This window comes from Prionailurus viverrinus, chromosome D4 (assembly GCF_022837055.1).
Source record: "Prionailurus viverrinus isolate Anna chromosome D4, UM_Priviv_1.0, whole genome shotgun sequence".
NCBI classification, from domain to species: Eukaryota; Metazoa; Chordata; class Mammalia; order Carnivora; family Felidae; genus Prionailurus; species Prionailurus viverrinus.
The window spans coordinates 75,557,143-75,577,822 of NC_062573.1; the positions used below are offsets into that span (position 1 = coordinate 75,557,143).

The 20,680-nt window shown below is 40.7% G+C and overlaps 1 protein-coding gene across 3 annotated transcripts in view; it reads right to left on the minus strand.

The window, feature by feature from the left end:
* Positions 1–20,680, minus strand: part of MAMDC2 (MAM domain containing 2) — a 301,858-nt gene that overhangs the window by 188,841 nt on the left and 92,337 nt on the right. For all 3 annotated transcript variants that reach the window (XM_047831030.1, XM_047831029.1, XM_047831032.1), the window contains exon 3: positions 11,766–11,866. The gene's annotated coding sequence lies outside the window, so the exon portion shown is untranslated. The remainder of the gene's footprint in view (positions 1–11,765; positions 11,867–20,680) is intronic.

Consider the following 20,680-nt stretch of genomic DNA (forward strand, 5'->3'; position numbering starts at 1 on the left):
TGATCAATAAGAATTTATTGTGTTCAGGCTGTCTGAGAGGAAGAATTTGACGAGTTAACTTTTCTTCTCTTTCACTAAGTGCTTCTGCATTCACATTCTCTAGGCACCCTAAATACAGCAGTGTGTGCCTCCGAAATCCTCAGGGGCACATGTTACAAATCTACACGGCACTCGCCACACTCAAATGTAATAGCATTTTGCAACGTTTGATTCAAGAACACAGTGTGAGTCACAGAGTATGTTTTGGTTATAGATCTGGTTGCACCAGTGCCGAACATGAGATCTCAACTGACAGATGCGTGGCTGCCCACGTGCTCCTGAATAAATTCATTTGCGTGTTTGTGTGCGTGTTCCTTTCAAGTGTGGAGCCCAGATCAGAGACCCCTTTGGCCCCGGTCTCCTACCAGTTACCAAAGGGGTTGAGCTAGAAGCAGCTCTCAACCAGAGCTGGAGAAAGATTGCATAATTTTAAAATATTTGATATTGGAAATCTGCTTCCAACCACGATGAACTAACTGAACGAGGCTTATACTCCCACCATAACTTGTAAACTTAACAAAATATACCAAATGACTGTTTTTTTTTTTAGAGATATTGGACAACAGGCAGAACAGGCCTGTGATTTATGAGGAAAAGGAAACAAATGAGGTGAGTCTTATGATTGCCCTGGCTTTCTGTATAGAGTCACCTTCTGGAAAGCAGTGTAGGGAGGGGGCTGCCAAGCAAGTACAATAGAATCACTGAGTTGCAGAAACAGACACTGAAGTTCAGGGAAGCAAAGGCAGCTGGAATCTGTGTAGCACAGAAAGAGCTCCAAATATTTGCACAGGGTTCCTCCTGGGTCTATTGCTAAACCATGAGTGCATGGGGTGAAATTTCTCTAAGACAGGCAAAGAACTATTGGGAACTGTAAACTAAACAATTCTCAGAGCTCACAGGACTGGGAGATGTTGAAGTTCTGATCAGCCAAAGTGAAGCGTACTCAGGGCACTGAATAGACAGGTCATGCCTTGACAGTAAGGTAAACCAGCCTTAGATTAAAGTTATTCCCAACCAGCCCTAACAGAGCTTTTAAATAAGCCTTCAAAGATAAAGCTGATAAACAAGTATTAGTACCTACCCAAACAAAGTCTAGTACCCTTTAGAGAGGAAAAAAAGAAAAACCACAATTCAGCATTCAAAATACCCAGCACTCAATAAAAACCTGCTAGGCATGAAAAGCAGCAGCAAAACATGACCCATAGCTTATGGGAAAATCAGTCAATAGAAATGGACCCCCAAATGACAGAAATAATGGAATTAACAGACAAGGACATTAAAATAGCTATTGCAAATATGTTCAAGCATATAAAGGGAAACCTAAAGAGAAGAGAAATTGAAAATACAAAAAAAGTCAACAGAAATTCTTTAGGTGAAAATATTCAATGTGTGGGAAGAAAAACTAATTGGTTGGGATTAATAGCACATTGAACACTGCAGAAGGAAAGATCAGTGAACTTGAAGATAAAGCAATCGAAACTATCTAAACTGAAATATAAAGACAAAAATGATGGAAACAGTAAATAAAGTCTCAGTAATTTGTGGAAAATGTCAACAACTCTAACAGGCTTGTAATTGTATTCCCAGAAGGATGGGGGGACATAACAATATTTGAAGACTACAAGATTGAAAAGATCAGCCATAGACTGGGAGAAACTATATACAAAAAATACATCTCATAAAGGACTGTTATCCAAAATATACAAAGAACTCTTAAAATACAACAATAAGAAAACAAACAATCTGATTCAAAATTTGGGCCAAAGAAAGCATTACCCTGATACCAAAACCAGATAAAGACACTGTAAAAAAGAGAAATACAGGCCAATATCTCTGATGAACATACACACAAAAACCCTCACCAAAATACTAACAAATTGAACCCAATAATATATGTTTAAAAGTCATTCACCACAACTAAGTGGGATTTATTCCTGGGATGCGAGTGTGGTTCACTTTCACAAATCAGTCAATGTGATACATCATATCAACAAGAGAAAGGATAAAAACCATACAATCATTTCCATAGATGCAGACAAAGCATTTGACAAAGTACAACATCCATTCATGATTAAATACTCTTAACAAAGTTGGTTTAAAGGAAACATACCTCAACACAATAAAGACCATATATGAAATACCCACAGCTAACATCATACACAATGGTGAAAACTGAGAGTTTTTCACCCTGAGATCAGGAACAAGACAAGGATGTCCACTCTCACCACTTTTATTCAACACAGTGGCGGAAGTCCTAGCCACAGCATTCAGACAAGAAAAATACATAAAAGGCATCCAAATTGGTAAGGAAGAAGTAAAACTTCCACTATTTGCATATGACATGATACTATATATGGAAAACCCTAAAGGCTTCGCTAAAAAACTGCTAGAACTTATAAATGAATTCAGTAAGGTCATTGATACAAAACCAACCTACATAAATCAATTGCATCTCTATACACTAATAATGAAGTACCAGAAAGAGAAATTAAGGAAAAGAATCCCATCTACAATTGTACTCCAAAATAATAAAATACCTAGGAATAAACTTAACTAAGAAGGTGAAAGAAATTGTTGAAAGAAATTGAAGATGACATAAACAAATGGAAGGATTTTCCATGCTTGTGGATTGAGAGAAAAAATATTGTTAAAAAGTCTGTACTACTCAAAGCACTCTATAGAATTAATGCAATCCCTATTAAAATGCCAACAGTATTTTTCACAGAACTAGAACAAATAATCCTAAAGTTTGTACAGACTCACCAAAACCCCAAATAGCTAAAACAATTTTGAAAAAGAAAAACAAAACTGGAGGCATAACAATCCCAGATTTCAAGATCTACTACAAAGCTGTAGTAATCAAAACAGTATGGTACTGACAGAAAAACAGACACATAGCTCAATGGAACAGAATAAACAGCCCAGAAATAAAACCACAACTATATGGTCAAATAATCTTTGACAAACTAGGCAAGAATATACAATGGGGAAAAACAGTCTCTTCAACAAATGTTTCTGGGAAGATTGGACAGCCACATGCAAAGGAATGAAACGGAATCACTTTCTCATACCATACACAGAAATAAACTCAAAATGGATTAATGACCTGAATGTGAGACCTGAAAACTACAAAAATCCTGGAAGAGACCATGGGCAGTAAGGTCTCTGACATCGGCCATTGCAATAGTTTCCTAGATATGTCTCCTGAAGCAAGGGAAACAAAAGCAAAAATAAACTATCAGGGTTATATCAAAATGAAAAGCTTCTGCACAGCAAAGGAAACAATCAACAAAACTAAAAGACAACCTACTGAATGGGAGAAGATATTTGCTGATGACATACCTGAAAAGGGGTTAATATCTAAAGAACTTATACTACTCAATATCCCCCCCAAAAAAACCAAAGTATCCAATTAAAAAATGAGAAGACATGAACAGACCTTGCTCCAAAAAAGACATCCAGATGGCCATAGACATATGAAAATATCCTCAAGATCATTAATCATTAGGGAAATGCAAATCAAAACCACAATGTGATATCACCTCACACCTGTCAGAATGACTAAAGTAAAAAACTCAAGAAATACCAAGTGTTAGTGAGGATGTGGAGAAAAAGGAAACCTCATGCACTGTTGGTGGGTATGCCAACTGGTGCAGCCACTGTGGAAAACAGTAAAATTAACTCAAAAAATTAAAAAGAGCAATAGCATATGATCCAGTAATTCCATTACTGGGTACTTACCCACACAAAAAATACAAAAACACTAATTCAAAAAGCTAGATTCACTCCCATGTTTACTGCAGCATTTATGGAAGCAGCCCAAGTGTCCATCACGAGATGAATAGATAAAGATGTGTGTGTGTGTGTGTGTGTGTGTGTGTGTGTGTGTGTGGAGATGTATATACATACATGCACACACACTTACACAATGGAATATTACTCAGCCATAAAAAGAATGAAATATTATCATTTGCAACAACGTGGATGGACCTAGAGGGCATAATGTTAAGTGAAGTAAGTCAGTCAGAGAAAGATAAACACCATATGATTTCACTCACATGTGGAATTTAAGAAACAAAACAAAGAAAAAAAGGACAAACAAAAACAGACTTTTTTTTTTTTTTTTTAGTATTCATTTATTCTTGAGAGAGAGAGAGACAGAGCACAAGTGGGGGAAGGAGCAGAGAGTGGGAGACACAGAATCCAAAGCAGGTTCCAGGCTCTGAGCTGTCAGCACAGAGCCCGACGCGGGGCTCAAACTCACAAACCCTGAGATCATGACCTGAGCTGAAGTCGGATGCTCAACTGACTGAGCCACCCAGGCTCCCTGAAAAACAGACTCTTAAATATTGAGAACGAACTTATGGATCCCAGAGGGGAGGAGGGGATGGGTGAAATAGGTGAAGGGGATTAAGAGTACACTTACTGCGACGAGCACTGAGTAATGTATAGAATTGTTAAATCACTGGGGCTCCTGAGTGGCTCAGGCAGCGAAGGTGTCCAACTCTTGGTTTCGGCTCAGGTCATGATCTCACAGTTCATGAGTTTGAGCCCCACGTCAGGCTCTGCACTGACAGTGTGGAGCCCACTTGGGATTCTCTCTCTCCCTCTCTTTCTGTCCCTCCCCTGCTTGTGCTCTCTCTCTCTCTCTGTGTCTCTCTCTCTCCCTCTCAAAATAAATAAATAGACATTTTTTAAAAAAGGAATTGTTGAACCATTATATTGTACACCTGAAACTAATATAACACTGTATGTTAATTATACTGGAATTTTAAAAAAATGGGCCAAAACCTTAACAGACACCTCACCAAAAAAAAGATATACAGATGGCAAAGCATAGGAAAAGATGCTTTACATTGTATGTCATTAGGAAACTGCAAACTAAAACAACACTGTGTTACCACTATATACCTATTAGAATGACTAAAATCCAGAAAAGTTATAAAACCAAATGCTGGTGAGGATGTGAGGCAATAGGAACCGTCATTCATTCCTGGTGGGAATGCAGAATGGGACTGTCACTCCGAAAGACAGTTTGGCAGTCTATTCCAAAACAAATCATAGACTTTTCATATGATCCGGCAATCATGCTCCTATGATAGGAAAACTTATGTCCACACAAAAACTTATCACAGATGTTTATGGCAGCTGTAGTCATAACTTCCAATAACTGGAAACAAACATGTTGTTCTCCAAAAGGCAAATGGACAAACTGTGGTACATCTGTACAATCAAATATTATTCAGCAATAAAAAAATGAACTATCAATTACTAAAAGACATGGAGAAACTTTAAATGCGTATTTCACTGTGAAAGAAACCAGGCGATATAATGTATGATTTCAAGTATATGACATTCTGGGAGTAGCAAAATTATAGTGATAGTAAAAAGATCAGTAGTTGCTGAGGTTTTGGGGGGAAGGGGGAGGTGGGTGCACAGGTGGAGCATGGGGGAATTTTAGGGTAGTGAAACTATTCTGCACGCTTCTGTAATGGAAAATACAGAACATTATCTATTTGTCAAAACCTATAGCATTGTACAACTCAGAGTGAACCCTAAGTTACATTATAGACTTTGGTTAATCATAATGTATCAATATTGATAATTAATTATAATAAATGCACCACACTAATGCAAAATGTTAATGAACTGTGAGTTAAGGGAGAGAGGGGATATATGGGAACTCTGCATTGTCTGCTCAGTTTTCTTTTCTTTTCTTTTTTATGTTTATTTATTTTTGAGAGAGAGGAAGAGACAGAGCATGAGCAGGGGAGGGGCAGAGAGAGAGGGAGACACAGAATCTGAAGTAGGCTCCAGGCTCTGAGCTGTCAGCACAGAGCTCGACACGGGACTCGAACTCATGAACCGCGAGATCATGACCTGAGCTGAAGTTGGACACTCAGCCGACTGAGCCACCCAGGCGCCCCTGTCTGCTCAGTTTTCTGTAAACATAAAACTTCCCTAAAAAAACAGTCTATTAATTAAAATTTTTAAAAATAACATTGGCTTGGGTCAGCAAGCGTTGTTTAGTGCTGCATAGCTGTTTGGCGTCATGGTCTAGGCTACAATTCTGATGCCTTCAGTCCAATTTCAGGTCAAATCCACTCATTTCTCAGGATACAGGAGAGGTAGAGTGGGGAGGGGAGAGGAATCTTCCTTTACACCAAAGCTGTCTCCCAGGTTACAAATGGAGGCTATACCAAGCTGGTATAGGGTGACCATACATGTCATTTTGTCTGGAATGGGCTTGGCTTGTATTTGTGGTCCATATAAGTATTAATGGTGCTATCTTTCAATCTTGAGCTTGATCATTTTTCTACTATTCATTATAAGCCACCCTATGTAAGGCAGACATTCGTGAGGAGCATCTCTTAAATATTAAATACTGTGCTAAGACAATTATGGGCATTGTCTTTAATAGTAACCTTATAAAATAGATGCTATCATTATTCCCATCTCACAGATGGAAAACTGAGGCCCTGGAAAATATTTAAAGATGTGATGGCCAAAAAATGTTGAAATTTGATGAAAACCATAAGCCTCTAAGCCCACGGATCCAAGAAGCTCAATGAATCCCGATAGCGTCAACACACACACATACACACACCACCACTAAGGCATGTAATAGTCAAATTGCTGAAAATAAACAAGAGAAAATCTTTTATGCAGTTAGAGAGAAAGATAAAGTTCATAAAGAGAAACAAAGAGTTGTTACAGAAATTATCAGAAGCTGCACACATGAAATAATGGAACTCCATTTTTAAAGGGCTGGACAACAAAGGAACCTTATAACCTACACTTTATGTTTAGTGGAGATATCCTAGTGTTCTGCGTGTTTCCATCTATCTGAAATTCTAGAAAAGGCCATGCTAATCTTTTGTGACAGAAAGTAGACCAATGGTTGCCTCATATTAGGAATGGTGGATGGAAACTGCAACTGAGGCAGGAGGGAATTTGGGAGATGATGGAAATGTTCTTTATCTTGATCATGATAAAGATTGGATAAAGATTGGTTGGATAGCTGTGTGTTTGTCAAAAAATTACTGAACTATACACTAAAAAGAGATATATTTAATTAAATTTAATTAATTTTTACCTCAATTAAGTTGACTTTAAAAACAAAGTATGCGGTACTATCTACATTTCAGTGTCCCTTGGCAAACCCTTGGTTGTTCTACCAGGATTCAAGCTCATCTGTAAATCCTGCAGCTGAATGAAAACTTGTGAATGACTGGAGCTTAGTCTGTGAAAACTGCATGGCAGTCATCCACTTGTCTACCAACAAGCTGCTAAGTTCTCTGATAAATGGCCCTTCAGCACTCCACCCTGGATCCACACAGCATCCAGAACTATCCCAGATGAGGTCAGAGTTGTCTGATTTCCGAAGCCTGGTTAGATTTCAACAGCCTCTGTCCCACCCACTGACAGTAAGCTGGAATCCCAACAAGAGTAAATGCAGTGTCTACACTGTCTTTTCATCACAAATTATAAAGCTGTCTAAATTACATATAACAATTCATTCCACAGGCAATTCAGAAACACCATTTTTTTCTCTTTAATACATTCCCCAGATTCTGAGGAAGAGATTCTCAGACTTGAGGGGGCATAAGAATCTCCACCTGTAGAGTGGAGCTGAAGTAGAGCCTGTTACCTGTATTTTAAACAAGCACCCGGTTCAAGCAGGCTGAGGACCATATTTTGAGAAATATTGGTCAGAACATTCTATGTAGAGAGGAGGAAATATGTAGAGGACTCCCAAAATAGAACTGGGCTAAAGGCTCACAGAAGAGTCATTTGGAAGCAGAAGCCCAGGAAACTTTTCAAAGCCCCTGAAGGTAGGAATGGGGGAAAGGGTTTGGAGGCTTATCAGAAAGAGGACTGAAAACACTAGAAGGAAAGGTTCACACGTGCGTACCCTAAGTTGGTGACCGATCCTGCCTTCCAACCTGGCAAGTATAAGACTGGTGGGCTCTTACTGGTTGTAATGTGATATCCTACATCCTTATTGATCTTGTAATATTTAGTTAGCCCCCTGATCCTAGAAACAGACTCCGATATGGAGATTAGCGTGTAGGAAATTTTATTAGAGTACTCTTGGGATCAACAGTCCCGGAAAGAAGAAGACAGAAGCAGGGGAAGACGGGAAAGCTGGGCTGTGATGCAACGAACTTGCCAGTCCCTCAGGGAGCTCTGAATAGGAATAAGCACTCCAGCACTGTCTCAAATTGGGGCACCTCGCCCTCGGCCAGTTCACTGCAGGTGTCCCCACAAAAAGTATGAGACCTTAGACGGGGGCACTCTTTTCAGATGAGTCTTCCTGGAGAAGCCAGCTCACTGAGGACCATGTCAGCATCACTGTCAGCAGCTGGAGGAATAAGTCTATGAGGCACAAGGGGGATCTGGACGGTGCATCGTTAAAACCACCACACCTCCCCACTTTTTTTGCTGATGCCTTTAAAGAAGAATATTAATGTTTTAGATGAACATTTTCACCAGAATAAGTTTCCCAATCTTCTTAGCTAACATTGCACATGCTGATATCCCCCTTTCCTTCCCCTGTTCCACTTGGCAAACTCTGACTCATCCTTCAGGTATCGGTTCATATAGGCCTCCTCTGTGGTGCCGCTCAGGCTTTCCATCTTCCAGGCTCTCGGGGTCCTCTAGCTATCCCAGCAAAGAGCCGGTCTGTGATATTGTTCATGTCTGTCTCGTGATCATAACGTAAGATCCCGAGGGGGGACTGGGTCAATGGCATTTGTGTAGCTCCCAGCATTCTGGCGCATGCACAACATCGATGTGGGTTGAATTCCATCCATTGGCATGAATATAGCAATGGGTCCATGATCTTGGAATTGTCCACCTCTCCTAAGAGTTCTGGGTGTGTGACCGAAAGTAACGATCTGGCACTCTGTCAATGATTGTTTTTTCACTTGTGCTATTTTGCAGGAATAGAAAGAATTTGATTTGTAAAGTGTTTGCTTTCAGAAACAGATTTCACTACCAATATATTTTCCATTGGCTGAAACAGGATCAGTGAGTGTCTCTAAAGACTCGAAGAAACTAGCCTCCATCCTTCTATATTTCTCGCCCTCTTTTCTTTTGTGGATTTAAAATTTAGTGTGCTTGGGGGCACATTAAAGAAATTTAAATTTGGAGAAGCAAATGAGTCGCTTACTCTTGGCTAACCCACGGTGCCGTGCATTTAGTTCCAGGTATTTATGCAGGCTGTCAAGTTCCAGCTAACAGCTAACTATGCACAAATAAGGAGCTGTGTATGAAACCTGGCTCTGATTTCTCATTTGTCCTAGTGACGTACGAGTGCTTTTTAGAGGTTGGCAGCCGAGGCAATACCTGGCTGGCTCTCCTCCTAACTAGCTGTGTTGGGCTTCAGTTTCCTCATCCATAAAATGAGGAAAGTTGTCCAGAAACCCTAGCATCTCTTTGCGCTTTAGCATTCTTTAACGTTATGGTTCTGTCTGTATTAAAAGCACAGAGTGGCTATTTATATAAAACGTTTTATTTGATATTTCACATGCAATTTAAAATTTAGACAATGCTGCCATCATAGAATGTGATTTTTATTTTTATTTTTATTTTTTATTTTAGAGAGAGGGAGAATGCATGCTCGTGTGTGTGCACGAGTTGGGGAGGGCAGAGAGAGAGAGAGGGAGAGAGAGAATCTTAAGCAAGTTCCACGGTCAGTATGGAGCCCCACTGGGGCGGGGTGGGGGTGGGGGGTCGATCTTGCAATGCTGAGATCACAACCTGAGCTGAAATCAAGAGTCAGACACTCAACCGACGGAGCCATCCAAGTGTCCCGACATGATTTCTGTTTAAAGCCAGGTTGGATTAGAATCTCTCAGAATGGTCATTCCTATTTTGTGTATGTGCACCCCAACTCAACATGCTGCTACATTAAAGACTCCATACGAATACATAATGATCTAAAGCATTTTTAGCAAGAACTGTGTGTGCTGGCTAAAGGGACAAGAGATTAAAATGGAAAGAGGTGATGTAAGGCTGCTCCTTAGACAGAAGATAATTTTCCAATCCCAAGATTAAAATGGGAGCCCTTATGACCCTCTGTGGATCATCTCCATGGTGCTTTACAGAGACTACAAATGCGGGTGCTTGAAAATAGCATAAATCACATTCTCGCTCTCCCTGAATTCTCACATCACGCATTTTCTGCAGTTACCGATAAAGGGCTTGTTTCTGGGGAACCAGAGATACATGCAGAATCTCTGAGAAGAAATGACAAGAAGTGAAGTTAAATGGCGCGCACGGAAGAGAAAGCTGGAACAAAATGACGTGTTTTTGGAGATGTACGGCCTCTTCAAAACACATCACACTTGTGGTTTCCTGATATCTGTGAAGCTTGGACCAATTTAAGGTGCCATATTTGATATATTCTGGCAGAACTAAAGGGAAACCGGCTTGGTGCTTTTAAAAGCTTTATTGCTTTCTGGAAGATAAATTTCTTCTTTTAACATTATCCATCTCCTTCTATAAGATATATTACTACACTCCCTGGCCATTTGGGAGCCAATAACAGTTATTTCTCTTTTTGGCTGCCTCCTCATCTTACAATGAATCCTTTGAGGTAACAGTCTTAAAAAATAAGAGAGGCAGGGATGATAGAGAATCAGAGAATTTTGAAGCTGGAAGGGGCCCCAGAGGACAAAAGTAGGCAGCTGCACTCTGGCTTTGTTCATTCTCTGTGTGCAGTAAACCATCGGTCTGAGTGAGATGCACGGAATGAGATGGGAGTGGGAAGCCGGAGTCCTGGGTTCTAGTTCTCAGTCTCTCAGCCAGCCTGCTGAGGACCATGAATGAATCACTGAACGTTTGGTTAACTCTCTGCAAACCCCTGGTGAGCCTCGAGTGAAGCACCACCTTCAGTTTTCTCGTCTAGAGAGTGGAGTTGAATTTGAAAATTGCAAGAGCCTCCTTCGTTTGGGAACATTCCCTCCTTTCTTGCTGCCAGACCCATAGCTAAAATAATGTGTATTTCTCTCTCAACTTGCCGTACTCTGCTGCCCTTTGCTCTAAGAAAACTCAATACACATAAAGCCTTAATTTTCAAAGAAGGAAGTTAGGGAGTGGGTATTCGTATTACAAAAGTATCCTTTCCTTTACAGACATAAATTTCCTTTAATGAGTTACCTATTAAATATGTGTTTACTTCATGACAATTAGGTTTCGACACAACTTTCCAGGAATGTGTGTCTGACGGAAAGTCAGACGTACCCCCTCAACTTGCTGTGTCTCTCCCACGCTGATCTCGTGTTTATGGCCCAGCAACCTCTTGCCGTATCCTTCCTGTCCATAATTCTTTCTGCGTGGCCCAGCTCAGCACCATTCGCTCTGCCCTGATTAAATCCTTTGCTTACCCTCATCGTCTTTTCTCCCCCTTCTCCTATGTCAGCCGACCCTCGTAGCTCATCCTGTACTTCTACAGAGTTCACTCCTGAACACATGGTTCCAACTCAACGTCAAACACGGGCCTGGCTCCTTAAATCTGCATTGCAGTGGTGGTGGCGGTTTTGAAATCCAAGTGGAATTTCCCTCCATGATTTACAGCTGAAGCTCACCCCATTCCCTGCTTCTCTGGGAGCTTCGACAAGTGAAATAAACCCTACGGCCCGTAGGTTACACATATTTTTACATTATCACTGAGACAAGTATAGTAGGAATTTTTTGAATGAAAAATAGGTTTTTCTTACTTGAATACAGTCAGCTCTTTGGAGGAAGGTGCCGTAAGCCTCTAGGTAGTTAACAGGGAAGCAATACTGTTCTTAATGAACTCAAAAACTGTGTGGCATTCCTGAAAGAAAAAAGAGATCCATTTTCCATAAGAAGTCTTAATACTTCAAAAACTCCACTAGAAATATATGTCTTGATTCTAAATCTGTCTTTTAGTGGAGTATAATCTATGTTTTGCCACTCAGGTTCCCATCTTCAGGAATTTTCACATCTGTGATCTGTAGAGTTTGGGCTTTACATGTCTACACCACAGTGTCAAACAATGATCAGGCCATTTTCCTGACAGAAATCCACCTTAAGACAGGAAGTTGACCCACTGTGGAAACAAAATGCATCATTTTCCCCCTGAAGAGTGAACATCTACTTCCAGAATTCAACTTGACTTAAATCTTTAGTGTCATTCCTGGTAGGACATTAGGTATTTTTTTTTTTTAAGGTTTATTTATTTTTGAGGAGGGGGGAGGGGCAGAGAGAGAGGGAGACACAGAATCTGAAGCAGGCTCCAGGCTCTGAGCTGTTAGCACAGAGCCCTAAGTGGGGCTTGAAATCATGAATGGGGAGATTGTGACCTGAGCTGAAGTCAGATGCTTAACTGACTGAGCCACCCAGGCGCCCCCCATTTGCTATTTTCTTAAAGTTACTAAGACTTAACAATTTTAATAAAATATAATTTCACACACAGCAAAGTTTCTCCTTAGAGAGTTCAAGTGATTTGTCTAAATAAACACAGTTAGCTGATGACAGAGAAAATGGACTTTCTGATTTTTTTACTTTAAAGCTACAAAGCCATACAAACAGAGAAAACAGGAAAAATAAATATTCTCATCTTCTATTTACTTTCGATCATTTTGGCCATGGCTACAGTTTTAGCCCAAACTAATCCTTAAGTTGAAATCTGTTGTTAGTTTTAATTTCTTTTCTCTTCCTTTTGTCAACTTCAATTTTTAAAGGGAGTTTTAAGGTCCTCACTGATATACCTTCTATGAGAACTTCAAGGTTTTTAAGTTACATCTACTTTTAATTTGCTATTTTCAGTTACATTGAAGCCAAAATTGGCTGTCTTTTAAAATTCAGAATGACAATTTTCCTGTGCTTTTACTAAGGTCACACGTGGGTGATATAGTTATTCTATTTAGTTTAGCACCTCTAAAAATCATTGCAAAAATGGTAAGTTTTGATTGTTCATGGAAATCAATTTATAGGCAAACAACTTAAAATCTATTTCCGTTCCTTACAATTTGCATTTTTATATTTCAGATTTGCTTGTGCAGCAATAAGGTGTGAGGTCCGATTGCCGATTGCTTAAACACATAAGGCAGTTTCAAGAGGCGCAGAGCTGAAGACAATTTGCATAGAGCAAGCCTGGATCACCAGGACCCTGTTCTGTGAACACAGGAAGACGTTCGGAAGATGGCCAGTCTTTACTGCGGCTCATTCAAAGGCCAGAGATGACGGCTTATTGCCATGATTCATTCCTTTTCATTCAATTCCCCCAGTGACTCATGGCTATCCTTTTGTTAGCAGTGTGTGTACACAAAGTGAAAAAGAGGATGATGGGAAATGGTGTCTATTCTCTTTGCTTGAGATGCAATTCCAGAACGGCCGCTGGAGGCGGGCTCTTTCAGATAGACTTGATGATACCCTGAGTAGTGATCGCTGTGTACTTCCGATGCCTTGTACCAGCTTTCAAGCTCAGGATCATAGAATACAAGGTTGGGGGCCCCTAAAAACTTATCCAATCACTCCCACTCCTTGCAAAGATGAGAAAGCTAAGGCCCATAGAGACCAATGATGTGTCCAGTGTCACACAGACAGTTAGTAACAAAGGTAGGAAGAACACCCGGGTGTCCGGATTCCTAGACCAGCACTTCCTCTCCAGGAGTTCATTTTGTCTCAGTTGTACCTTTTATGTAGGTAATTCAAGGCTGCCCGTATTCTCATATAGCAGACAGTCATAGCAAGACAGCATGGTAAAGGTCAAAAGTTTAAAGGGGTAATACACTAATACGGGGCCAAGAGCGATGGGTTAAATCTTTGAAGTTCAAGATTCTTTCTCTTCGTCTGTCACCATTATGAAGGACTTCGGCCTCACTGAGCCTGAGCATTCTCAGCTATAAAGTAGAAAGGTAAGGCAAAGGTCAATGAGATAGTGTAGGTGGAAGCAGCTGACAGCCATATATAGAAGGGTGTTCAATAATAACTGTCCAAACTGAATTGATTGGAAAACTCAGGCACCCAAGTAAATGGCAACATGGGACTTGTAAAATCACTTTAAACCTGATTCTTTGGATAAATTATTCCAATGTACCCATTCAGTCAGGAAATATTTATGGAGCACCTACTGTGTGCCAGCCAGGTGTTGTGCTAGGTACAAGGCATGAAACAGAAACATAAAGACACGGTATCTACTCTCAGCGACTTTGCAGACCAACGGAGGAGACAGAGGAGTGGGCAGGCAATGACCCTCCATGATGACACAGTGCCAGGGGAGGGAGCCTTCCCGTAGACCAGGGAGACTGGAGAAGCCCCTCCAGAGGAAGCAGCTTGTGAGCTGAGACCTGACAAATAAGGAGGAGTTACCCAGACAGAGAAGAGCCGCTGGAGAAAGGAAAGACACAATGTGAAGATGTGCAGATAAAAGAGCTTGGGGTGCCTAGGTGGCTCAGTCTGTAGAGCGTCTGATTTTTTATTTCAGCTCAGGTCATGGTCTCACGGTTCATGAGTCTGAACCCCCCATCAGGCTCTGCAAAGCACAGAGCCTGCTTTGAATTCTCTCTCTCCCTCTCTCTCTGTCCCTCCCTTGCTCGGCTCTCTCTCTCTCTCTCAAGATAAATACACTTAAGAATAAATTAAAAAAAAAAAAAAAAAAGAGCTGAGTGACCCAGAGGAAGTAGAAGAAATGGATTCTGCTCTGGTTACAGTATGAGGTTTGAGGCCTCAGAAGAGTCAGGGGCCAGGTAGGCCAGATGCAGAGGTCAGTGTATTGTGTTTATCCTAAGAACGATAGAAAACATTTTAATCAACCAAGTGAAACAACCACATAAATGGATTTCTCGAGGAAATCAGATTTTTTTTTTTTTTACCTTTGAAGTTTGTCAGGGGTATGAACCTATATATGTGTGCTTGTTCTGATATTTAAATAACATTCTTTTTACCCACAATCCATAGATACCATTATTCAAAATTTAATCACCCCCATTAGACCCTAGTTTAAAAAAAAGTTCCTCAGACAAATTGATTAATTTTACTCAAATGATGGCAGGGCCCATAATCACAAGTAACCAATTGGGATGAAAAAAAATATTCATGGAATAAATACATGCACAGCAAAATTGCAGTTAAAATTTCCAGCATTTGAATTAAGGAGAGATGATGGGAACAGCTGGAATAAGAAATCAGAATAAATATGGGGCATCTGGGTGGCTCAGTCGGTTGAGCGTCTGACTTCAGCTGAGGTCATGATCTCATAGCTCATGAGTTCAAGCCCCGCGTCAGGCTCTGTGCTGACAGCTCAGAGCCTGGAGCCTGCTTCGGATTCTGTGCCTCCCTCTCTCTCTGCCCCTCTCCCACTCACACTCTGTCTCTCTCTCCCTCAAGCATAAACATTAAAAATAATTTTTTAATAATAAAAATTTAAAAATAAAGCAACCAGAATAAATAAGTGAAAGGAAATTTGAAAACATTATACTTTCAACTGTGAGCCTATTTTAAAATCACCACACCCAACCTAGTTGTAAGATGCGGGCAGCTCTGGAAAACTGGAGCAGCATAAACTAGCTTTGCCAGATAATCCAGGTCATGCTAAGCAAACTGGTGCCTCGGTGGAAAAAAAAGATATACTGTGTTTTCTAGAAGTGGTGCCATGACCAAGAAAGTTTTCCTGAATCTCAGCCTAGAATTTGGCTCTGACAATGCACCCAATGGCAGAGGTTCTTGGGTCAGGGCTGGTGAGGCAAAACCCCATCTCCTGTGCCTTTGGGAGCCAGGAAGAGTGCCATGGTTTTATCAGAAACCCTCTTATGAATGAAAGAGCCTTGCTGTTAAGAGGACCCTGAGTTCTGTGGGTTTTGTTTGCCCTTATAAAACCCATGAGCTACTTTCTAGCCCACTTTATCTGAACATCTTCTGTGCACTTAAGAACTATAAAGCAAGTAGAGACAGCAACCGTCTGCATTTATAGAATATTTTTTTCCTTCTAAATACATAAAGCTTCAGAATTTGAGCACAATGTTCTTTGAGAAAAGCACTTCCCTCAAGCTAAAGATTTTATTTTACCAAATAAAGGGATTTACGGGCCACAAACAAGGGAGATGGTAGCAGATGTAGGGGAAGGAGTTGAAACATCAAGAGACCTTCAGGTGGAATGGTGAAAAATAACAGCAACTATGAGAAAGGGCCTTCGGGGTTAGAAATGTGGCATCTGTCTAGGAGATGGGAATCAGGAAAGCAGGCTCTTTGCAATTCCTGTTAAGTTCTAACTTTAGCACTTGGTTGTTTAATTGCATACAAAATCCACAACTTTTTAAACATGTATAAAGTTTATTCCCCCCAAATTTGGAAAATATAGATAAATAAAAATGGGCAGAGAATTCCAGTGCTGAAATATAATCACTGTAACACTTATGTATCTCTCTTTCCAAATTTCTGTTGCTCTAGCTCGCTCACTTTCTCTTCATATAGAAGTATAAACACATGATGTCATTTTTATAATATATAGATATATATTCACATGTATATTAAAAATAGAATCATACTGCCTATACTATTTCAGAATCTTTTTATTCTTCACAATTATGAATATCACCCCCTGGTATACCAACTCCACGGAGCTAGAGACCTATTCATTGTTGTTTCCTTAGCATCTAGAACAGTACCTTCATGTGGGCGTTCAATAAATATCTATTGAATGAATAAATAATGAGTGAGTACAGTTCCAAGTCCATCAAGTTCATGCAGCATATTAATATGCAATATATATAATTAAACATACATATACAACTAACATTCTACATGCCATCAGCATGCACTATCTCCTTTCCACCCCAGATCAAATGCTACCCCTCTATCAAACCCAATTTAGCCTCCCCCTGCTCCCTCCTCCTCAGACTACTGTGGAATATTCTTTACCCTTTTTGGCACTTAGCGTCTTCCATCTTGTTTTATAGATATTTCAACATGTTACAGAAACATACATGATGGAAATGCCATCATGTGTTTCAACACAGTGCAGCTTTCCTATGACATCTGTGTTTAGTTGATCTTTGTAATAACAATAGCAAAAATAACTCTATTGTATTAATCATTTTACGTGTACCAGGGACTATACTGTTATATGTGCATTACATGAGTTAATATTCTTTTTTTAAATGCTTATTTATTTTTGAGAGACAGAGTGTGCACACACATTGTGGGGAGGTGCTGAGGGAGAGGGAGACAGAGGATCCAAGCAGGCTCCATGCTGACAGCAGAGAGCCTGGTGCAGGGCTCAAACTCATGAACCACGAGATCATGAGCTGAGTCAAAGTTGGACGCTTAAACAACTAAGCCATCCAGGCACCCTGAGTTAGTAACCTTAATAACCATACAAAGTAGGTGTATCTGTTTGCTAGGGCTGCCATGACAAAATGGCTCTGGGATCATTCTCCTTGGCCACTCTCCTGCTGACTCTTCACATGGTGGTTTCTCTGTGCATATGCATTCCTGCTGTTTCTATGACACCAATTATATAGGATTAAGCCCCCACTCCAGTGGCTTAATTTTACCTTAATTACTTATTACTTTTTAGACCTGATCTTTAAATATGATGTACTGGTGGTTGGAATTCCAACATATGAATTGGGAGGTGGGGGGAGGATATAGTTCTGCCCACAACAGACATATTATGATTCTTCTCATTTTATTTTTATTTTTTATATGTATTTTATTTATTTATTTTTGAAAGACACAGAGAGCAAGCTGGGAAGGGGCAGAGAGAGAGGGAGACAGAGGATTTGAAGCGGACTCCTGGCTGACAGCAGAGAGCCCAATGCAAGGCTCGAACTCACAAACCGCAAGATCATGACCTGAGCTGAAGTCAGACACTTAACCGACTGGGCCACCCAAGTGCCCCCCAATTATTCTCCTTTTCTAGATGAGTTATCTGAGCTTCAAAAAGGCAAGAAAAAAGGCATTAAAAAAGCCTTTCACTCACACCCATCTGATTCCAGAATCTGTTCTCTGTCTTCCTGCGTCCTTACCTCTCACCTCCTATTCCCAGATCATTTGCAGAGGTACCTCATGGACATGTTAGATGCTCAGTGGATTCTTGTTGAATGAATAAAGTAAACACACACACCCATGAAGCATGAGTCGGTTAATAAAGAAAAGCTAAGTCCTGGGGCGCCTGGGTGGCGCAGTCGGTTAAGCGTCCAACTTCAGCCAGGTCACGATCTCGCGGTCCGTGAGTTCGAGCCCCGCGTCAGGCTCTGGGCTGATGGCTCAGAGCCTGGAGCCTGTTTCCGATTCTGTGTCTCCCTCTCTCTCTGCCCCTCCCCCGTTCATGCTCTGTCTCTTTCTGTCCCAAAAATAAATAAACGTTGAAAAAAAAAATTAAAAAAAAAAAAAAGAAAAAAGCTAAGTCCTGAGACTGGGATGTCCAGGTGGCTGGCTCTGGGGGCTCAGAAGACAACGAAATGGAAGATTTAGGGACATGGTCCAACATGGCCCATCTAATCTTCTATTCAATAGCCACAAGATGTGAGCATAATGAACGTTTCTCCAGGCAAAATTAAAGGCAAAATTAAAAGGGATACGGTGGGACACCTCTCAGATTATTTGTCCATTAGCCTCTTGACAGGCTAGCGGGTCCACGTAACTCATAGAAGCACTACCTGCCTCCCGAACAGTGCATGGGCAGCCCCGGTCCAATCTTGGTCTCCCTATTCAGCCCCATCTCCTACCATTCTTTTCTGTTATCTGCCCCCACTTGCTGCCCAGGCTTCAACACAAAAGTGCTTCTCAAAGTTTTCCAAACACATCGGGCCCATTCATGCCCCTGGGACTTGATGCTTGCTGCTTCTCTGCCTGGAATGCCATCCCTCACTTTCTCACCTGACCAGTTCCTCTTGGTTGATCTTTCTAGACACACCCAGAGATGACTTTCTATGGATGAGCTTCTCCAGAAACCCACATCTTGTGATAAAATACACACAGCGGACAATTTACCTTCTCAACCATTTTTAAATGTACAGTTCGGTTGGGTTAAGTCCATTCACAATATTGGGCAACCAATCTCCAGAACTTCTTTCACCTTTCACACGTTGAACTCTGTACCCATTAAACAGTAACTTTCCGTTCCTTCCTCCCCTTAGCCCCTGTTAACCACCATTCTACTTTCTGTCTCTGAATTTGACTACTCTAGGTACTTTGTGTAAGTGGAATTATACAGTATTTGTCTTTTTGTGTCTGACTTATTTCAGTTAGCATATTGTCTTCTAAGTTTCATCCATATTATAGCATGCGATGGAATTTATTTTCTTTTTAAGGCTGAATAATATTCCATTTTATGTACATACATACCACATTCTGTTTATCTATTCATTTGTCAGTGGACACTTGATTTGTTTCCACCTTTTTGGCTGCTGTGAATAATGCAGCTATGAACATGGGTGCACAAATAGCTTTTCAAGACCTGGCTTTTAATTCTTTTGGGTATATTGGATTATTCTACTTTGAATGTACTGAAGTTTTAACATCTTCCTTTATGATCAGAAAGGTACTAAGTAATAATCTAACCTTTCTCCTGGTAGCTATCACCAGAAACATAAAACCAGCAATTTGCTAGAGAAAAACATTGTGCCCATTAAGATTATTTTATTGCCTGTGACAGAAACCAACTCTTGCCAGTCTGTGGCACTGAAGAGACTACGGGAAAGGTTTGAGGGCATCCGTGGTATTCAACGAAGAGTTGATCTCAAGTGAGGATGGGCACAACTGGGCTGTAAAAACAAGTGGGACCAGAGCTCTAAGTGGCCCCGACGACCCATCTCTGTGCCTTCGTGCTCTCCTTTCTGCATGTTCCATTTTTTACTCAGTGGGTGTTTGCTCCACCTGCAATAAAAATGGCACCCAATTCCCCTCACCTCTACATCTGTGGTTAGAGACCCTGTAAAGAGACTAGCCTAAATAGTTCTTAGTCCCAAATCCACAATGCCAGGGAAGCATGTTTCTGTTAAGTTCCCATCTCATTGATGAAGTATGGCTAGGAAGACATAGTAAAATTGTATAAAATGGCTGCTCCCAGTGCAGTAATGTACATATATGTGTTGAAGGGCAGGCAGTTACCAAAGTGTCAAAGGTCCAGAATGACCATAAGTCTGCTAACACCTTAGCAGATAGGCTGCAGAGTGAAAGGCAGTGGGATGAGAAAGTCTTCAACCATCCTCATCTTTGCTGAATGCTCTTATGGGTTCAAGGAAAAGGGGTTGTGTAGCGAGCAGTGGAGTGGAAGAACTTTAATCAAAAGCCTGTCTCACCAACCAAATGAAGCACAGATAACGAAGCAGGAAAAGGGTCTACTAGCCTTGAGATCTCTTTAGACAAGTTTGTGACATAGGGCAATTCTAGCAAGAGGCTTGTGAGAGCTAAGAGAAAAATAGGGTTTCTACAACATCAAGCAGACCCGGAGGCCAAGATTAAAAGGAAATAACATTAACCCAAGGAAATCCTGGACCATAACATTTCCAGGAGAGAACGCTGAGGTTCAGGTACCTCCAAGGCATCTTATTTGATAATTAGGTGGAGAAATGCAGTTGACCACAGGAAGAGGAAAGAAGAGTTTAAAACTATTGCGAAGAATCAAAGCTAAACCCCACACCACTTGTGGCCTGTTTCTGGT